This window comes from Panthera uncia (assembly GCF_023721935.1).
Source record: "Panthera uncia isolate 11264 chromosome B3 unlocalized genomic scaffold, Puncia_PCG_1.0 HiC_scaffold_1, whole genome shotgun sequence".
NCBI classification, from domain to species: Eukaryota; Metazoa; Chordata; class Mammalia; order Carnivora; family Felidae; genus Panthera; species Panthera uncia.
Window position 1 is genome coordinate 8755776 of NW_026057582.1, and position 17595 is coordinate 8773370.

Here is a 17595-nt window from a genome sequence, read left to right on the forward strand (position 1 = left end):
GGGGGGGGGGGGGGGGGTGTGGGGGGACGCAGAGCCCAGAGGGACCACCACATCGGGAGATTCTCACCCAGCGAGCCCTTCATGCTGCCCGCCCACCCCAGGGCTGGCAGCAAGGGTGCCCTCAAGGCTGCATTTCGTTTTCAAAACGAAAGCAGACAAATAAGCCAGGTTGCTCGCATCCTGTCGCTTAAACCAAAATGATGAAGTCGTAAGGGCGAGTGGTCGTGGACGCTGTGACGGAAGACAAATCATACCCCTCGTACATTTAGCAGCCACGGAGAAAGCCAAGTGCAGACGTGGCTTTTGTGGTATACAGCGATTCAGAAAACACGAAAGCACGTTATCTGAAATGCACTCAGCCAGCCTGGGTGTTTTATGGTGTAAACCTGGGAGTCTGGTGCCTTTCTTGCCGCACACACAGGTAATCAACATAACCAGAGCGTTCAGTCCTGCTGTTTATGTGTGTACATACGGAGCAGACTTCTAGGCTGGTCCTTGCCTCTCACAGCAGACACACGCACACACACACACACACACACACACACACACACACACACAGAACAGGCTTCCAGGCTGGTGCTTGCCTGTCACAGCACACACATGACATGCAGGGTTCTCACCTGTTGCTAAAGCTGGTGCCGTTCTTTCCAAAGCACTTTAAGTTTTCATCTATAACCTTGACCCCTAAGGAATTCATCACACCAGGGAAGCCAGAGTTTAACATTCCAGGTTCAACGTAACTCTGTGTAAAAATATAACCTAACAAATGGGTGGGAATTGAATCACGACCAGGAAATGGTCCTCCGCCGTTCCCACCAGACAGACGGAATCCACAGCGATTAAGTGTGGCCCGAGGCCAGAACGCCTGGCTCTGTACCCTAGATGGGTCATACGATAGCTGTGTGATGACGGGCAAGTTATTAGCCTCTCTATTCCGTCATTTGTAAGATCGGTTAATAGTAGCCACCCTAGAGGGTCGTGATTGGGGCGCCTGGGTGGCTCAGTCGGTTGAGCATCTGACTTTGGCTCAAGTCATGATCTCGCGGTTCATGAGTTCGAGCCTTGGGCTCTATGCTGACAGCTATAGAGTCGTGATGAGGAGCAAGTGAGTTAATATGAGTAAAGGCTTAGTACCGTGCTTGGCACGTAGTAAGCCCTTAATCAGTGTTAGGTATCATCATTACCCAGAACGCCTTCCCCCAGACACTTGGGCCTTCACTCCTCCCATTTCTGGATTCCTCTAAGGTTCAATTCTGTACCGCGCAGCCTAGCATTTGATAACGTGCGGTGCTGTCTTGTCATTTCAGCGTCATTTCAACATCTGAGTCTCACTGTTGCTCCCTCGATAGATGGCAAGTTCCCGATGGTAGGAACCACGGAGTTTGCTTTTGCCGGATTTCCACAACTCACAGCCCAGTCCTGGGCAACCACCGCACACACATAAACATCCCGGGAGCGTGCGTATCACTGTAAGCAAGTAGGAGCCCACCTGGGGGTGCGGCATTACGGACGGGTACTACAACCAACAGCTGAAACACCCAGTGGGAAGACTTCTATTGACCCCCCCAAACCCGTACTGAATGTTGACCACTGCTCTACTCACAATAGCCCCAAACCGGAGACGACCCAGTTGCCCTTCGGCAAGTGAGCGGCTAGACAAACAGTGGTCCGTCCGTGCCATGCAATGGAGGGGTACGAACTCTTGGTACAGAAACACTCCGGAAGAATCGCCAGTGAATTCTGCTGAGTGACAGTAGCCAAGCGCCAAAGGTTACACACCGTATGATTCCATTAACGTGCTATTCTTGAAATGGCAAAATTATAGAAATGCGAATGGATTAATGGTTGCCAGGGGTGAGAGAGGGGATAAGAGTGGGGGAAACACCTGCATTCTGATGGTGTCAGCCTCAACATCCTGGTTGTGATTCTGTGCTACGTAGGTAATGTCTTTTTTTGCAAGACATTACCATTGGGGGAAACTGGGGAAAAGGTACAGGGATCATTCAGCCTAGTTTATTACAACTGCATAATCTACAATTATCTCCAAATCAAAGGTTTAATTAAAAAAAAAAAAACCACTTACAGGGTGCCTGGGTGGCTCAGTCGGTTGAGCGCCCGACTTCAGCTCAGGTCATGGTCTCGCGGTTCGTGAGTTCAAGCCCCGAGTCAGGCTCTGAGCTGTCAGCACAGAAGCTGTCCGGAGCCTGCTTCGGATTCTGTGTCTCCCTCTCTCTGCCCCTTTCCCGCTCATGCTCTGTCTCTCTCTGTCTCTCAGAAAATGAATAAACGTTAAAAAAAATTTTTTTTTTAAAAACCGCTTCTGGTGTTCCCAGAAGAAGCAGAAAGACTAGATAGGGTTGCCCATGGATGGGAGAAATATATAGCAAGCCTCTTCTAGAAAGATTTTATTTTTTAGGAGTGAAGTTTGTCGATTGTACTTGACATTTTGTCTCTGTTAGTACTTAATCCTTGGAATATATTAACAGTCGTAATACGATTAAAATTCACACAGTTTTTTATTATTTTTTAAAATTTATTTATTGAGAGAGAGAGAGAGAGAGAGAATGTTTGAGCACGAGAGGGGCAGAGAGAGAGAGGGAGAGAGAGAGAGAATCCTAAGCAGGCTCTGCACCATCAGTAAGGAGCCTGACTCTGGGCTTGAACTCACGAACCACGAGATCATGACCTGAGCTGAAATGGAGTCCGATGCTTAACCGACTGAGCTACCTAGGTGGCTCAGGTTTGAAACTGAGAGGAGTAACCGGGAGGTGATCCTGCTCTAACTCCCTCGTTTCCAGATTCAGAAACTCAGAAGTGGCCCAACGTTACACAACTAACTAGCAGCATTAACCAGGACTGGGACCCAGTCATCCCAGGATCCAGTCCTGTGTTTCCAACACACTCTGTGTCTTTATTTTATAAAAGCAGCACAGTTCGTGTGTGTAGACGGGTGTCCTGAATTACTCCGGTTCCCATGCTTGGTGCCTGATAGGACTCGTGGCCCTCCAGCAGGGGTGTCCCTGCCCAGTTACAGGGTGGCTGCTGCTGGTGGGGTCAGCAACGTACTCTGAGAACGATCCAGGCTGGTGCCCCACCCCTCCCCGCTACAAGCCCATGATAGGACCAGAGTGGGAAAGACAGAAGAGCACTCAGAGAGCTGGTTAGAAAGAAAACAGAGGACGAAGCCGCTGAGAGCAGAGCCAGGATGAGAACAGCTCTCCTGCCCAGCTCAGGGCTTCTCTGAAGAGGCACCCCAGAAATGACCACCCCCGTGCGAGCTTTTCATCGCCCTGCGGCCAATGGGACCGACTTAAGTCATCACGAGGGGAAAGCCAGGCTAGAGACAGAGAAGTGGCAACAGAGGTTTCCGGAGCGCCAATTACCACGTGGACCCTGGGCAGGGCCCCTCCTTCCTGCCCCCTTGCCTCAGTTTACTCACTCCCACAACAAGAGGTTTGGATGAGCCCGGAGAGCCACTCCAGCTTGTGTTCTAAGCTCCTCATGGAGACCGAACACACAGACAACTAAAAATCATGCCTGCAAAACAAGACTTGTACGGATCGAGGTGGAGGCAAGCTAAGGAACCGCCAAGGCGTAACAGACCTGGATCAGTTCCCCCGGCTCAGTGAGTCGGCCCCTGCTTCCCCATGGGTGGTGGTGGCGATGTTGGCTGCAGGGAAGAGAGATGGGGGGAAGGAGCAGAAATTTCACTTTTTGGGAGACATTTTGTATGTTACACAAACAGCCCCCGCCGCCAAGTGAGTCAGAATTTCCGAATGGCATAATTTTAGGGCCTTCTTGCGGTTCCCTCTCTGGGCCACTTCTGAAAGGGAGGCCTCAGGGCGGGGTTTCCTGTGCTCAATTCCAGAGATGACAGAGGGGCTCTCCCCCACCGTCCTTTGCCAGAATTTTCTTTCCAGATCAGTTTTCGTTTCCACGAATTTCTCTAGCAGCGGGTGATGCTGAACACGAGGTGAAGGCTTCATAGCCCTCCGAGTTGCCAACTCCCCCTTTCTCCCGCACCGATTCCTCAAGGCTCTCCCCTTCGGCATGGACTACTTTGGAGTGGCTGAGGACTGCCGCAGAATTCTCGAAAAACAAGGCCCTGTTTTTCATGGCAGGCTTAAGAAAAGCAATGGGAGAGGGGCGCCTGGGTGGCTCAGTCGGTTAAGCGTCCGACTTTGGCTCAGGTCACGATCTCGCGGTGAGTTCGAGCCCCGCGTCGGGCTCTGTGCTGACTGCTCAGAGCCTGGAGCCTGTTTCAGATTCTGTGTCTCCCTCTCTCTGACCCTCCCCCCACTCATGCTCTGTCTCTCTCTGTCTCAAAAATAAATAAATGTTAAAAAAAAAAAAATTAAAAAAAAAAAAAAGCAATGGGAGAGCGTTCTCACAAATCCCCAAGCCCGGTAAAGCTAAAGATAATGACTGATGACAATAAACCTACTAATACGTGCCAAGCATTTTGCAGCTTCTGGATATTTTTTTTATCACATCTATTTTCACCTGTGGAATATTATTGCTATCTCCACTTAAGAGATGAGAAAACTAAGGCTCTACGAGGTTGCATGGCTTGCTAGGGTTCATTCAGGAAAGTAGCAGAGCCGGGTCCCGAATGAGGGTCTGGAAGGTTTGAAGCCGGTGCTCTGCGCTCTCTAAGCACCTCACGGCCCCGTTCAGGAGACAGCCCCCTGGACACGGAATCCTTGCACCGGGACTTCCTCCTCCCGGGGGGTCCTATCCTACTCCGTGCCTCCCTCTCCATATCCCCAGGGACTAGCACATAGTAGGTGCTCAGGAAATGTTTGATGAGAGACTGCATCGCTGTTTACCAGAACCTGTGGCGATCACACCATACCCGGAACAGCTCACGTGAGCCAGTGCTCACGCCTTCAGGCGCAGAACCATTCAAGATGGATTCCTGTTATCAGGCCCATTTAACAGAAAAGGAAACCAAGAATGAGTAACGAGCAGAAAGCTGCCAACTCAGGCAGTTTGGTGCCAGGGCTTGAACTCCCTACCCCAGCTGTGCCCCACCGTGGCTCACCGCAGGAAGCCGACCGCTGGCGGCCAGCTGCTCTGTCTTTCCAACAGCGCCGGTGGGGCCATTTTCGCGCTCGGGCAAAGCCCCTGACCTCTGTGCGTCTCAGTCTCCACCCTAAGACAGAACCAATTAAGCTTTTCCTAATTACCCAGAAGACCTGTGCAGAGGTGTAATGGGGAGACCCACGTGAAAGCTGTGGGGGGAAAGCAAAGAGCGCTATCCAAGCACAGGCATCGCGATCGTAATTGCCCTCTGGGCCTTCCACGCGGCTGTCGTGACCCCAAGGCCGGTGTCAGCGTTTCCGATGGAGTCAAGATGATAATGAGGAACATAATAAGATACCTAGAACGGGTCAAGGGGAAGCAGGGGAGAGGCCCTTTGCTGGCAAGTCCTATGACCCTGTGAATAATCATAGCTTAATGAAGGGAGTCCTGAGTCCTGCCTTAGGAGGTGTGGCTGACACTGGCATTCTAACTCCAGCTTGGTCTACCCCAGTGTTAATTCTGGGCTTTGGCATTCTTCTCCTTTGCCCTCAGTTTGGAAAAGACACACGCGTGCGCGCACGCACACGCACACACACACACACACACACACACACACACACACACCATGACTATCTGGTCCTGTTTTACAATTTAATCTTTCTCTTAGGACACTGATTTTTATACTGATTTATTCAACAAATACGGATACAGGAAAACACCCTCTGGGAAGCACTAGACTTGGGGCAGCTCCCTAACTCCTCAAGCCCAGCCTCCATTTCCTCATCTGCAAAATGGGCATAGCCACACTTAAGGTGCAAAGCCTGGAGTCCCCGTGGTACATAGTTCCACCAGTTGTGTCCTTAGCGGCTCTCATCCCCACCCAAGGGAGACAGAACCAATCAGGCAAAGATGTAATTAGTCTGACAAGGATCAGGGCTGGGGTGGAGAACAGTTCAAAGATCTCTGATGCGCTGGGAGCCAAAGGCACAGAGGCAGATAAGATTCAGACAGTCTGCCGTGAGGTTTAAGAGTTGGTGGAGTTGCGGATCAAACGCGGGACGGTAAGCCTGTTGGGCGGCGGTGGGGACAGAAGGGAGACACTTACCGGGGCCTTGCGGTTTGTGAGATATCCAGATTATGCCTTTAATTCACATTCCTTGGGGCTCACCCCCCCTCCCCCCTCCCCCGCAGTCGCTTCCTCTGGACATCCTCGGGGGCTCCCATCTGAGCCCGGGGCCAGAGAGATTCCCCCCCCGCGGTGGCTCAGGGCACTGTGGGGTAGGAGTGGCCGGATGGGGCGCCCCCACTGTCAGGCCAGCTGATAGGTGTCACTTCCTCCTTGGATTTCGCGCCTCCGGGAGGAGTGCCCCTGCCTTTGGCCGCACCTCGGCTCTGAGGGGGGCCAGACCTGCCGGCCCCCCTCGCCTTCTCCCCAAATCTGGACGCCAGAGGATCTCCCTCCCCAGATCCAACTTTCCCCCGGGGGACAGGCAGCTCCGTGCCCTCCCGAGGATGAGACCCAGGCGGAGGCAGGCGGGGGTCCGGGGATCCGGACGGCTCCTGGGCCGGAGGGGACAGCCCGGGGCGCGGAGCCCGGGGGTGAGGATGGGGAGCCCCCGCGGCGGCGCTCCTTCCCGCGGAGGGGGGCGGTCTGCGATTGGGCGCCGCGGGGCTGGGGCGGTGCGCCGGGGGCCTCCGCCTGGAGCGCGGGGCCGGGCGCGTCCTGCTCGGCCCGGCCGGGTGGCACGGCCCCGGGGCGGCTCCCGCGGCGGGTCCCCGAGGGGACTGGGCGGGGCCGGGGGCGAGTGTCCGGCCCCGCCCCGGCCCCGCCCCGCTCCGGAGCCGCCCGGGACGCAGGGAGGAGGGCGGCTGGGCCGGAGCTGCCCGTGGCGCCGCGCTCCTGCACGCTCCGGACCCGGTAAGTGGCGCGGGGCGCGGAGGCCGAGCCGGGGCCGGGAGGGTCGGGGCCGCGGCCCCCGGCCCAGCCCCGACGGGCCTCCCAGGGATCGGGGTCGCCGACAGTCGAGGGGACCTGGGGAGGCGCGCCCGGCGCGGGGGCGGGGGCTCTGGCGTGACAGCTGCGGGCGGGCGGGTATTTTTAGTTTAAACCTAACCGATCCCTGCCGCCTGCGAAGTCCCCGAGCCTTTCCGCTCCCCAAGCCTGGAGGCGCGGCCCCCAAGAAAAAGCCCCTGAGCCCTGGGCAGCGTGTCCCCGGCGGGCCGGGCGCCGCCTCCAGTCTTCACTCAGCCGCCGCTTGGGGCCAGCGGACCTGTCACCGCGGGCCCGCGCCGCCGGCTGTCCCGGGCCTGGGCAGCAATCGCGGGCATCAATACCCGCTCCTGGCGACCACGCGCTCGCTTCCTAGTGCCTGGGACAGCCCGGAGCGGGCGCGCTGGAGGAGGGGGGGGGGCGAGTAACCCCGGACAGCTTCGGGTTCATTCAGACACCTCCCGGCTGTGCCGCTTTGGGCAAGACGCTCGGCCTCTCTGAGCCTCATCCCACATCTCTCAAGGAGGGCGTAGTGAGGCCAAAGATCTCTTGCGGGGCTGAGCGAGCCCCCAATGGATGCTGACCACCTTTAGCGTCTTCAGATCTTGACTCTAGACAGTGGGCCCGGTGGATGTAACCAGGCAGGCAGCCGGTGGAGGGGTGGGGGGGGGGAGCCTGACATGCGAGGGAAGCATGCCCCATCCCAGGCGAGTGAGGGCAGGAGGAGACAGTGAGGGACAAGAGACTGCCCTCACAGAAAAGGGAGTATGTCACAAAATCACTGCCATTCTGAGCTTGGCGGGACGGCCTCCTTCCTCCACCAAGAAGAGAGGAAACAGGCCCAGGGATGGGCAACGATTTTCCCGGGGCTGCACGACCGAGAACAGAATTGGGCTCTCTGGAAGGGTCAGGCCCTGCCTCCTGCACAGCCAGCAGCCCCCAGGGGTCAGGGGCTGGGAGGCGGGAGGCACGAGCGGGTACCACCAGGCTGTTTTTGCTCTCTTTCCCGGAACCGGTCCCCAGCGGGGCTCTCTGACACGTGTGGGTCTGCACATTCCTCAAGCAGGACCTCTCTCTGCTGCCCGACAGCCGCAGCTGTGTCCAGCCTGCTGGCCCCAGGGCGCCGTTTTCAGCCAGAGAGGCCTCTCTGAGGGCAGCTGGAGCGGGGAGTGGGCTGGGAACTCCTCCTGTCTTGCTGGGGGTCCTGAGGGGAGGGGTGAGGATCTGGGCTCTGGTTTCTGCCTCAGGGTGCAGGCTGGCCCCCTGCAGACACCCTTCAGGGTGAGTTTGTCTCCATGGGAACAGCCCTGTAGCACAGCTGCTTTGCATGTTCTGTTGCGGCCGCAGACCTGTCTGTGCCTGGGTGTCCCCCCACCCCCATCTCCTGATGCAAAAACCTGGGGCAGGGACAGCTGTGACTGCCGTCCTAGGGAGGTAAGACCGGACAGGTCCAGCACAACCTCCTAAAAGCCTTGGGGCCCCCGAGAGCCAAGAGGGCTGAGGGCCTTCCCGTGTTGCCTAGCTGTTGAGAATGGGGGTGGCCATGTTAGACTCCCTGGGTCCAGTCCTGCCTTGGCCTTGGCCTTGGCCATGAAAACCTCCCTTCCCCTCTCAGAGTTTCGGTTTTCTTCCCCACGAGAGGGGGAATAACCGTAGCACCCACATCGTGGGTGCCATGAGCATTCGATGAGATGGTCCACGAATAGTGTTTTGTAGGGTGCCAGGCACCGCACAGCGTTGTCACCGTGTAGGGTGACGGGACCTGGTTGGGACACCTGAGTCCCTCCCCCCTGCCCACCTCAGCTCTGCCCTTGCCTCTCTGCCTTGATTTCCCGTGTCTGTCAAATGGTGGGTGGCCCTGGATGATCTCCCTCAGAGCTTTTCCATCACGGAAAGCTGGTCTTTGAGCCAGGCAGAGACATTTGAGAGGGGTCTGCCAGGGGATCCCCTGTGTCTGTGGGCTCCTAGGAAGCATGTTCTGTCTCTCACCTCCTATGACCCCGACGAAGGCCAAGGCTGGTGCCATTGCTGGCCCATTTACGGATGAGGAGACAGATTTCAGAGGGCAGGGGTGGCTGAGTCAGGATTCGAACTCGGGGCCTTTGACTTGCTGCTCTTCATTACACCACACAGCGCATCTCAGGCAATAGAAAGAAATGATGCTAATCACCGGGCCAACAGTATGGGCGAGGCAGGATCCCGCTCATCATTAAGACATTGGCATTTGCCGGGAAGAATGGATTCTGAACTTTCTTCCCCCGTTAACGTCTGAAAGTAGCCCAGTAGGGCCACCACGAGAGGAACCTGGGAGGGGGAGATGGAAGTTCTGGAATTGTCTACTGACCCTCTCCACCCCCAGGGAATCACGACTTCAGGATTTGGGGATGATGTTCCTGGGGCTGAGCTGCCAGGAAGCACATGGGGGACAGTCCCCACAGCCAAAGCCTCAATTTTGTCTTCTCTAAAGTAGAGATAAGAGGCCCCCTGTGGGGTTGCTGTGGGGATAAATGAGACAATTGGGGACAAGCCTCAGCAGAATGCCCCGGGGGGGTGGGGACACATCATAGGAGGAGTTACCGTGGTTTTATTATTCCTAATCCACCTAATGCGATTGTGACAATGTACTGTGGCCTGCACCTCTTGCCTGGATTTCTAGGCTGCAGACTCTGTGCAGGGAATCCCAGCATCTCCGAAATGCTTTGAAAGGCAGGGCACAGAGCTGCTAATTATGAAAGCTCAAAACACAAACACGAACGAGGAGTCGTTTCGCGATGCATACCCGAGAAGTCAAGCAATCGTGGGGCAGAGCTGATCATGGGGTGGGGGGGATGCGTGGGCAAGAGGGGATTGGTAGGGTCATGGGGTCCGTGATAGAAGAATTTACCTTGGAACTACTGGTGACGCCGTGTAGGTTTTATGTGTGCCTCTCTATATGGAGTCTTTTTTTAAATTTAAGCAGATTTTATGAAAAGCAGGGAAATGGTAACCCCCAAATCAGGGTGGGGAAGAGGGCACGGGGTCAAAGAGGAGCCAGGTCCAGTCTCGGTGGGATCCATTATGTTTTTCTGTCGAGTGGTGCAGTCGTGGGTGCTATTAAAGTATTTTTATGCTTCATCAGTTACAAATATACATTTGTTTATACATATACATGCCTATATATTCCATTGCGTATATCAAATCTTACATGCAGATACAATTAAAAGGTAATGTGAGGGGCGCCTGGGTGACTCAGATGGTTAAGCATCTGACTTCGGCTCAGGTCACTAATCTCACCGTTCGTGAGTTCGTGCCCCACATCAGGCTCTGTGCTGACAGCTCAGGGCCTGGAGCCTGCTTTGGATTCTGGGGCTCTCTCTGCCCCTCCCTCTCTCTCTCAAAAATAAATAAACATTAAAAAAAAATTTTTTTAAAGGTAATATGAAACATTTCACAAAGCTCTCGTGGGAAATCAGACTCTTCCCACAGATTCAAGTGGTAGTCTGGCTGGATTTGATAAAACACGACAAACACAAACCCTACTGTGTGACAGACCCATGGCATCTTACGCGGAGAAATCATCTCCCCCTCTGAAGACACACGACTGGGAGATGGTGTAAACGCTCTGCAATCTCAGATTATCTATGAGAGTTTTTAAGGTCTTGGCGTGATGATTTATGCTTGTGAATCAGAAAATCCTGAAATATTTGAGCTGGGAGGAACCTCGGGTCCCCTGGACACAACCTGTTGGCTTTTGTGGCTGGTGGAAATGCCCCGGCCCAGGTCCACATCAGGCCCAAAGGTAGGGAAGACAACTTGCTGTGCATTGCCACATCTGAATGCCTCTCACCGCGACACCACTGTGGCAAGGGCCCCCTGGAGACAGGGCAACGGGTGGCCCTGAGATTAAACTAAGATTTCCGTTTATTTATTTTTTTACTCGTTTATTTATTATGTTACTTAAATTCACATTTATCCGAGATTAAAGTGATCATTTTAATTGTTGAACGTGAGAAGAGAGCTGCCGCGTGCAATGACCACACGACTTCCGGAACTTACACAAACGCAAACGTCACCAAAGGACCTGCATAAGCAGTGCCCACGCTCTCCTTTCCCATGAAACCAGCCTTGGGCAGCCACTCCTATTTTTCCTGTTCTTTGTGGGGCATGCTGGATATATTTAGAAGTTATCAGGACAACTTAACCGCTACGGGTATGGTTATCGCCATTTTGCATCTGGGGAAACAGGGTCAGAGAGGTTGAAGGCCTTGCCCCAAATCCCATGGCAGGTGAGTAAGTGATGGGGTGGGAGCTTCACCCAGAGGATGCGTTGAAAAGATGGGAAGCTTTTTTCGCGTGTGCTGTGCTGTGAACGCAGCCTTCGCTCCTCCAGAGCTGCAGTCCCTGTCGTCCCGGCCCAGCTGGCAGGTGGGGGGAACATGCCCTTGTCCAGGATCGTTGGGTGGTTTCTGCCCAGCTGTCAGATCACAGGAGGCTCTCGAGCCGGACGGGTCTAACCGCCACACCTTCTTCCTTATGACGGAGTGGGGCAGCGGTGCGCTGAGATTTGGGGAACCCATCCCACTTGGGGCCCTGGTGCTTTGAATGCTCGCTTCGATTCCTGGCCACCTGCCTTCTGCCCAAATCCAAGGTGTTCTTTGGGTCTTCCCTCTGCAGAGATAGCTGTCCCGGCCAAAGGGTCTCAGAGCGCCGGATGCCCCAGGACTGATGCATTTGGTGGTGGTTCTGATGCGCGTCGGGCACGGAGACAGCGGTTGTGTCCAGCTTGTGTGCTCCCTTGGGGAGTGGAGACCTGGAGCCGGGTCCCCCTGCTCTGTGTCCTGTGACCCCATTTTTTTCCTAAACGGTATTTTTTTTTAATGCTTATTTTTTGAGAGAGGGAGAGAGAGAGCGAGGGCGGAGGAGGGGCAGAAAGAGAGGAGACACAGAATCCGAAGCAGGCTCCAGGCTCCGAGCTGTCAGCACAGAGCCCGATGCGGGGCTCGAACTCACAAACCGCGAGATCATGACCTGAGCCGAAGTCGGACGCTAACCGACAGCCACCCAGGCGCCCCTTTGTGACCCCATTTTTCATGTGCCTGATGGGGCTGGTGCTACCTCCCCGTAGGGCAGGGCTTAGGACCCGCGGAGACAGAACTGCACAAGTCGGGCATCTTTTAGACGCTGGGAAACAAGCCCTCAGTGTATGTGCCTGTGGGGAATGTGTGTGCAGTGTTCTCGAACTGACAGCTGCAGCGGAGAATAAGCGAATGCCAGAGCCAGCCGGAGCCTTGGATTCCTCTCATCTGAGCCTCTATTTTTACCCCTGGGGAAACTGAGTCTCCGCAATTAGAAGTGACCGGCCCAGGGGCACCTGGGTGGCTCAGTCGGTGAAGCGTCCGACTTCGGCTCAGGTCACGAACTCACGGTCCTTGAGTTCGAGCCCCGCGTCAGGCTCTGTGTTGATATCTCAGAGCCCGGAGCCTGCTTCGGATTCTGTGTCTCCCTCTCTCTCTGCCCCTCCCCTGCTCATGCTCTGTCTCTCTCTGTCTCAAAAATCCGTGAAAACATTTAAAAAAAAATTAAAAAGAAAGAAAGGAAGAAAGAAATGACCGGCCCAGGTCTCTCTGTGGTGCCTCGGGGCCAACCTGGGATCTGCGATGGTGTCTGCTGGTCCTCGGCCAGCATTCTTCCCTCGCAGCCACCTTCCCTAAAAGTCTGTTTGGTCTGTATTCATGCCTGACACACTGCGGGCTGGTCACGTGATGAAAATGGGGAGGCTTGTCTTTGGGGTCGGGCCCTCCCACTCATCACCAACGCCTAGATAGAGTAGGTGGGTCCCTGTGGCCACTGGCGGGGCTCTAATTAAGCCAAGAGTTTTATCTGAGGTCTGAAAAGGGCTGAGCCCCTCCCGAGTGACATTTGCTGAAATAATACAGCAGGCTGACTCACTGGGGTAGCCTCTTTCCTTGTTGTTTCAAAGAGCTGGCTCTTCTGTGATGATGGGAGGTGCTGGTAGTTCCCCAGGCACCTCGACCTTCAACCTGGGCCAGTCGCAGTCTTCCTGCCCTTCAGAAGGGGAGGCCGGAATGAGGAGAGCTCTAAGGTGCCTTGAAGTCTGGATGTTCTCTCATCCAAGAACCACGGCCTCAAAGTAGGTGTTTGGGGCCTCAGTCTCTCCCGACGGCCATGTGCCACCCTTGGGAGAGGCCAGCTCACTTAAGGGGGCGAGTCCCTGCCTGTCCCCTCCAGTGGGTCCCGCCTGCCCTGAGGAGGAAGTCCCAGGCCCCCGGCCTCCCCTGCTGGCATTTCATGCTTTCTACCACCTGGTCCCACGAGGCCGCAAACTCATCCTGGTCTTTCCCACCTCCAGACCTGCGCTCCCGCTGTTACCTCTGCCAGACGGTGCACCTGCCCCCCGGCTCCTCCCCGCCAACCCCTGCTGCACATCTCCTCCTAGAAGCCTTCCTCCGGCAACCCAGTGGGGTCGCTGGTTTGTTTTCCAGTATACTTTCCACTCATTTCCGTTTTCGTGTCTGATTCCCCACTAGGTTGTGACCTCCTGGAGGGCAGGGATACAGGATTTTTCCTTCTGTCATGATTACTGTCTCACGAACAGGCTTTACACTTTAAAATCAGATCTCACGAACGGCAGGGGGGCTGTGTCGCCCCAGCGAGCACCCCTGAAGGAAGTGGACGGGACAGATCCTGGTGATCACAGGACACGGAGGGGAAAAGTGGGCTCCAGAGTCATGAACCAAGGCTGGGGAGAGAAGGGGGGGATGCTTGTCACCTCCCTTTGGGGTCCTCTTTGGAGATTGCCCTTCTGGAGAGCTGTCCCTTTTCCGGGGCTCCCCGGGGCCGGTGCTGGAAGTTGAGGACCTCCCTTCGCCTGTCTGGGACTCAGGTCTCACGTCCATTTCTTCTCCGAGGACGCTGGGCGCCTCCCCCCTCAGGCCTGCCTTCTTGCCCTTCCTCTGCCTACAGACTGCACCCCCGCCCCCCTCAGGGCTTTCTGACGCTGCAAATGCTCATCACTGAGATCCCGAGTCCCCGTCACAGGCCACTGGAGCACCTGTCCTCGCACCCTGCCCCATCGCCCTGTTTCACTGTCTGTCTGACACTTGCCACCAACTGAAATGATCTTACGTGTCTGCCGTCTGCTCTTGGGTTTATCATCCGTCCCCTCCGCTAGTACGGACACTCCCTGAGCGCAGGGATTTTTTCCGTCCCCAGAGCCTGGCCGTAGTAGCTGCCGAGTCCATATCTATGGAATGAAAGAAGGGATGAATGAAAGTGTAAACTGATGAGGAGGACTGGCTGCCACCTGGGGCGCCTCGTGTGCTTTAGCCTGATGGCTGGCGCCCCTCGGTACTCGGTACTCGGTACTCGGTACTTGGTACTCGGTACTCGGTACTCGGTACTCGGTAGGGAACTCTAGTGTTGCTTGAATGCCCTCTGCATTTTCCCCCTCAATCCTCAAGACAGCTCAGGAGGCAGGCTCTGCTAGTCCCATTTTACAGAAAGGTTCCACAACCCGCCCTCAGCAGGGGATTGGAATTTAGCTCCGATGATCTGATCCCACAGCTCATGCAGGGAAACCACCAGTGTCCCCTGGCCTCTCCATGTTCTGTGCTAGGAGCGCACTGGGCAGGACGTGGTGAGTCAGACCCAGACCTCGGGTCTCCTCCCCCAGCATCTAGTTCTTTCTCCGCAACCCCCAGTGGCTCTCGCACGGACAGGCCGTTCCTCACAGGAAATCCTTTCTGTGTGGCCAATATCACACGGGGCACAGCTTTCCCAGAGCGGGGGCCCACCCTGGAGCGCCCTACCCTCACCGCCCTGACCACACCCTTTTCTCGAGTGGTTCCAGGGAAGTCTGCGGGCTCTGTCACTCGCTGCGGAGAGCGTGGTGACCACAAGCCACGGTTGTAGGCTGGATGAGAGCCAGTCGGGGCGGCCAGGTTAAATTCCTTCACTCAGGACTGGGCAGCAGTGGAGTCTGGCTTATGTAATTTGCCTGTTTATCTGTTTGCTGATTTCAAATTCAACTTTGCTCAGGGATAATCTTAGAACATGAGTTTTTACAAAAATTCCATCTTGTGAGGTTGTCTTGTCCCCACTTCCTTCTGGGTAGAAGCACCTAGATGCCTGGGGGTGGGGACATATGCTCCCAGCAGTCTTTACTTATGGATATGCTCCTTTGGGGAGGGGGATGGTGGCCCCATAAGTCCCTGCCCTTGTCCCCTGTAGGTAGCAGCGGGGGTTTGTCACACAGCTCCTAGCTGGAGCCACTTTAGTTTGGGAGCCAGAGAGGCACGCGTTTGTGGCTGGGAGGTAGCCCTTCCGCTCTGGAAGCCGCCTGGCTTGGGCAACCACATTCCTTTAACATGCTGACATTGACCGAGCTGGACAGGGGAGGAGGGCTCCAGGGCCACATCTGTGCCCTGTGGATAGGAGGAGTGTGGTGGGTGAGGTGGGTGCTTGAAACAGGATGTCCCATCCTGGGGGGGGGGGGGGGCAATGGCTCAGAGAGAGGGGAGCCCAGGGGCACCAGGAAGGACCCTTTTATTTTGTTGGAGGGCACGGTCTTTGGGGACCTCAACTCCCTTTTCTGTGAGGTTGGGAAACATGTGCTATGCTCTTGACCATGCTGGCTGTGTCTGAGTATGCGTTGCAAACCAAAAACCCCTACCTGGAGCTAAAAGGCCATTAACATGGCCAGTTTAGCCCACGGACCAAGGCGTCACTGTCTTCCTGTGCAGAAGACAGAGCTTTGGCAGAGTTCCTCCCCGCTCCCGGGCCTGAGGGGTGGGGCTGGCAGCCTTGACTGGTGGAATCAGACAGACCTGGGCTGGGACCCGGGTTCTGCCACCTGCAGTATAATCTCGGCAAATCACATCACCTGCATGGCCAGCTCACCTGTTTGGTGGGGCTGGTCACACCTTCCCCGCAGAGTTGCCGCGAGGGACCGATACGATCACAGGCGGATGAGGAATTCTTAGCTCCGAGTGGGTGCTGGGTCCCAGCATCTCCGGCTTTTCTATTTCCAGCTTCTCTGAGCACTCCCTATTTCCCCGAGGTGCTCCCTGGCTGTGGAGGTGACTTTGGTGGCAGTGCGGGTCACATCGAAGGGAGCGGGGGCACTTCCGCCTGCCTCTGCCCCGGCCCACACAGTAGTTGGATCCGCACAGCCGCTGGTGAGTCAGCCCCCTGGCACAGGTGTTCTTGGCTGAGGCTGTGCTCTGGCCGGGCCCGGGGTGTGATGGGCTGAAGTCAACTCAGCCAAGCCTGTCCCACTTTGGAAGACCCTTATTGAGGTGGACAGCGTGCAGACCAAATGCCTTGATCACCCGTTTCCCTCCCGGCCACCCCTAATGGCCAGTGGGACCTTTTGCTTTTATAGAATTGACTATGGGAAGAAGTCAGTGTCACCCCACTAGGCTCTCCGTCTTATCCCAGCCCTGAGCCTCGGGGTCCTCAATACAGTGCAGGGGTGCAGACGAGGTCTGAGTTTGGACTGGGGGCTGCTGGTCACCAGCAGCTGCTGGTCACCTGTCATCATGGACAGGATGAATGTGTTGGCATGTGCTTGGAGCACGGAATGCCAGTGATTCCCTACTCCATCCTCCGTGCCGTCGTCCCTTTGACTTTTTCCTTCTATCCTTCTGACTATGCAATGTTTTCCTAATCATCGGGGCTCTACTTTATGCCAGTGTAGGAGTTTCTGGACCAAGGGCTGCTGATCTGAGCTTCTTAAAAGCTCCCCGGGTGATCCTGCTGCACGGGGCTCTTTGGGAACCACTGGATTTTGTCAGGAGAACGTCTCCGTGTGGGGCCGGTCTGGCTGTAATGCTTGCACATCCCTAACCGGAAGCGGGCCTCAGGCACAAGCTAGCATCGGCCTCAGATGATAGAAGCACCGTATTGATCCCTTATGTTGTTCTATACACGGCAGTCGATTCTCATTCTGGTGGTCTATTTGAAGTAAAGATAAAAAAATTCTCCTTCTGAAAGAAATTTAAGTTTAAATGGGTGGAATTAAAAAAAAAAAAAAACAAACAAACTAAGGAGGAAAAGTAAGCAAGCCAGGCATCCCTAGATGCGCCCAGAATCACGGATGTGATGCGCAGACGGTCGGCCCATTCTGGATATCGGGGATTGCAGACTTGTAGCTGAAAGGAATAGAATGGAATCTTCTAGATTTCCAGACCTCTCAGGAATGCTGTGCTGATAGGCTGGGGGGGAAGGGGGGCGGGGTGAGATATTTGTCTTGAGCTGATAAATGGAAGTGGCAAACCTTTTCTGTAAAGGGACAGATAGTAAATATCTTTGTCTCAAGGGCCGCACAGGCTCTCATAATTCCTCAGTTCTTCTGTTGTATCTGAAGCAGCCATGGACTCCCGTAACGAGTGGGCGTGGCTGTGCCCCAATAAAACTGCATACGGGACACTGGAATTTGAATTTCGTGTCACTTTTACCTATCACAGAATATTACTCTCTCAATTTGTTTTTCAACCCACTTGAAAATGTAAACATCCTTCTTAGCAGGAGAGCGGTGCTGAAACAGGTCATAGTTTATAGGGCCCTGTTCTAGAAGCCTT

The 17595-nt window shown here is 55.2% G+C and overlaps 1 protein-coding gene across 2 annotated transcripts in view; it reads left to right on the top strand.

Annotated features, from left to right (window-relative positions):
* The first annotated feature begins 6840 nt into the window (after nucleotides 1-6840).
* Nucleotides 6841-17595, top strand: part of SYNE3 (spectrin repeat containing nuclear envelope family member 3) — a 99187-nt gene continuing 88432 nt past the window's right edge. Inside the window, exon 1 of one of the 2 annotated variants that reach the window (XM_049612214.1) lies at nucleotides 6841-6943. The gene's annotated coding sequence lies outside the window, so the exon portion shown is untranslated. The remainder of the gene's footprint in view (nucleotides 6944-17595) is intronic. The other variant, XM_049612213.1, reaches the window with a different exon arrangement.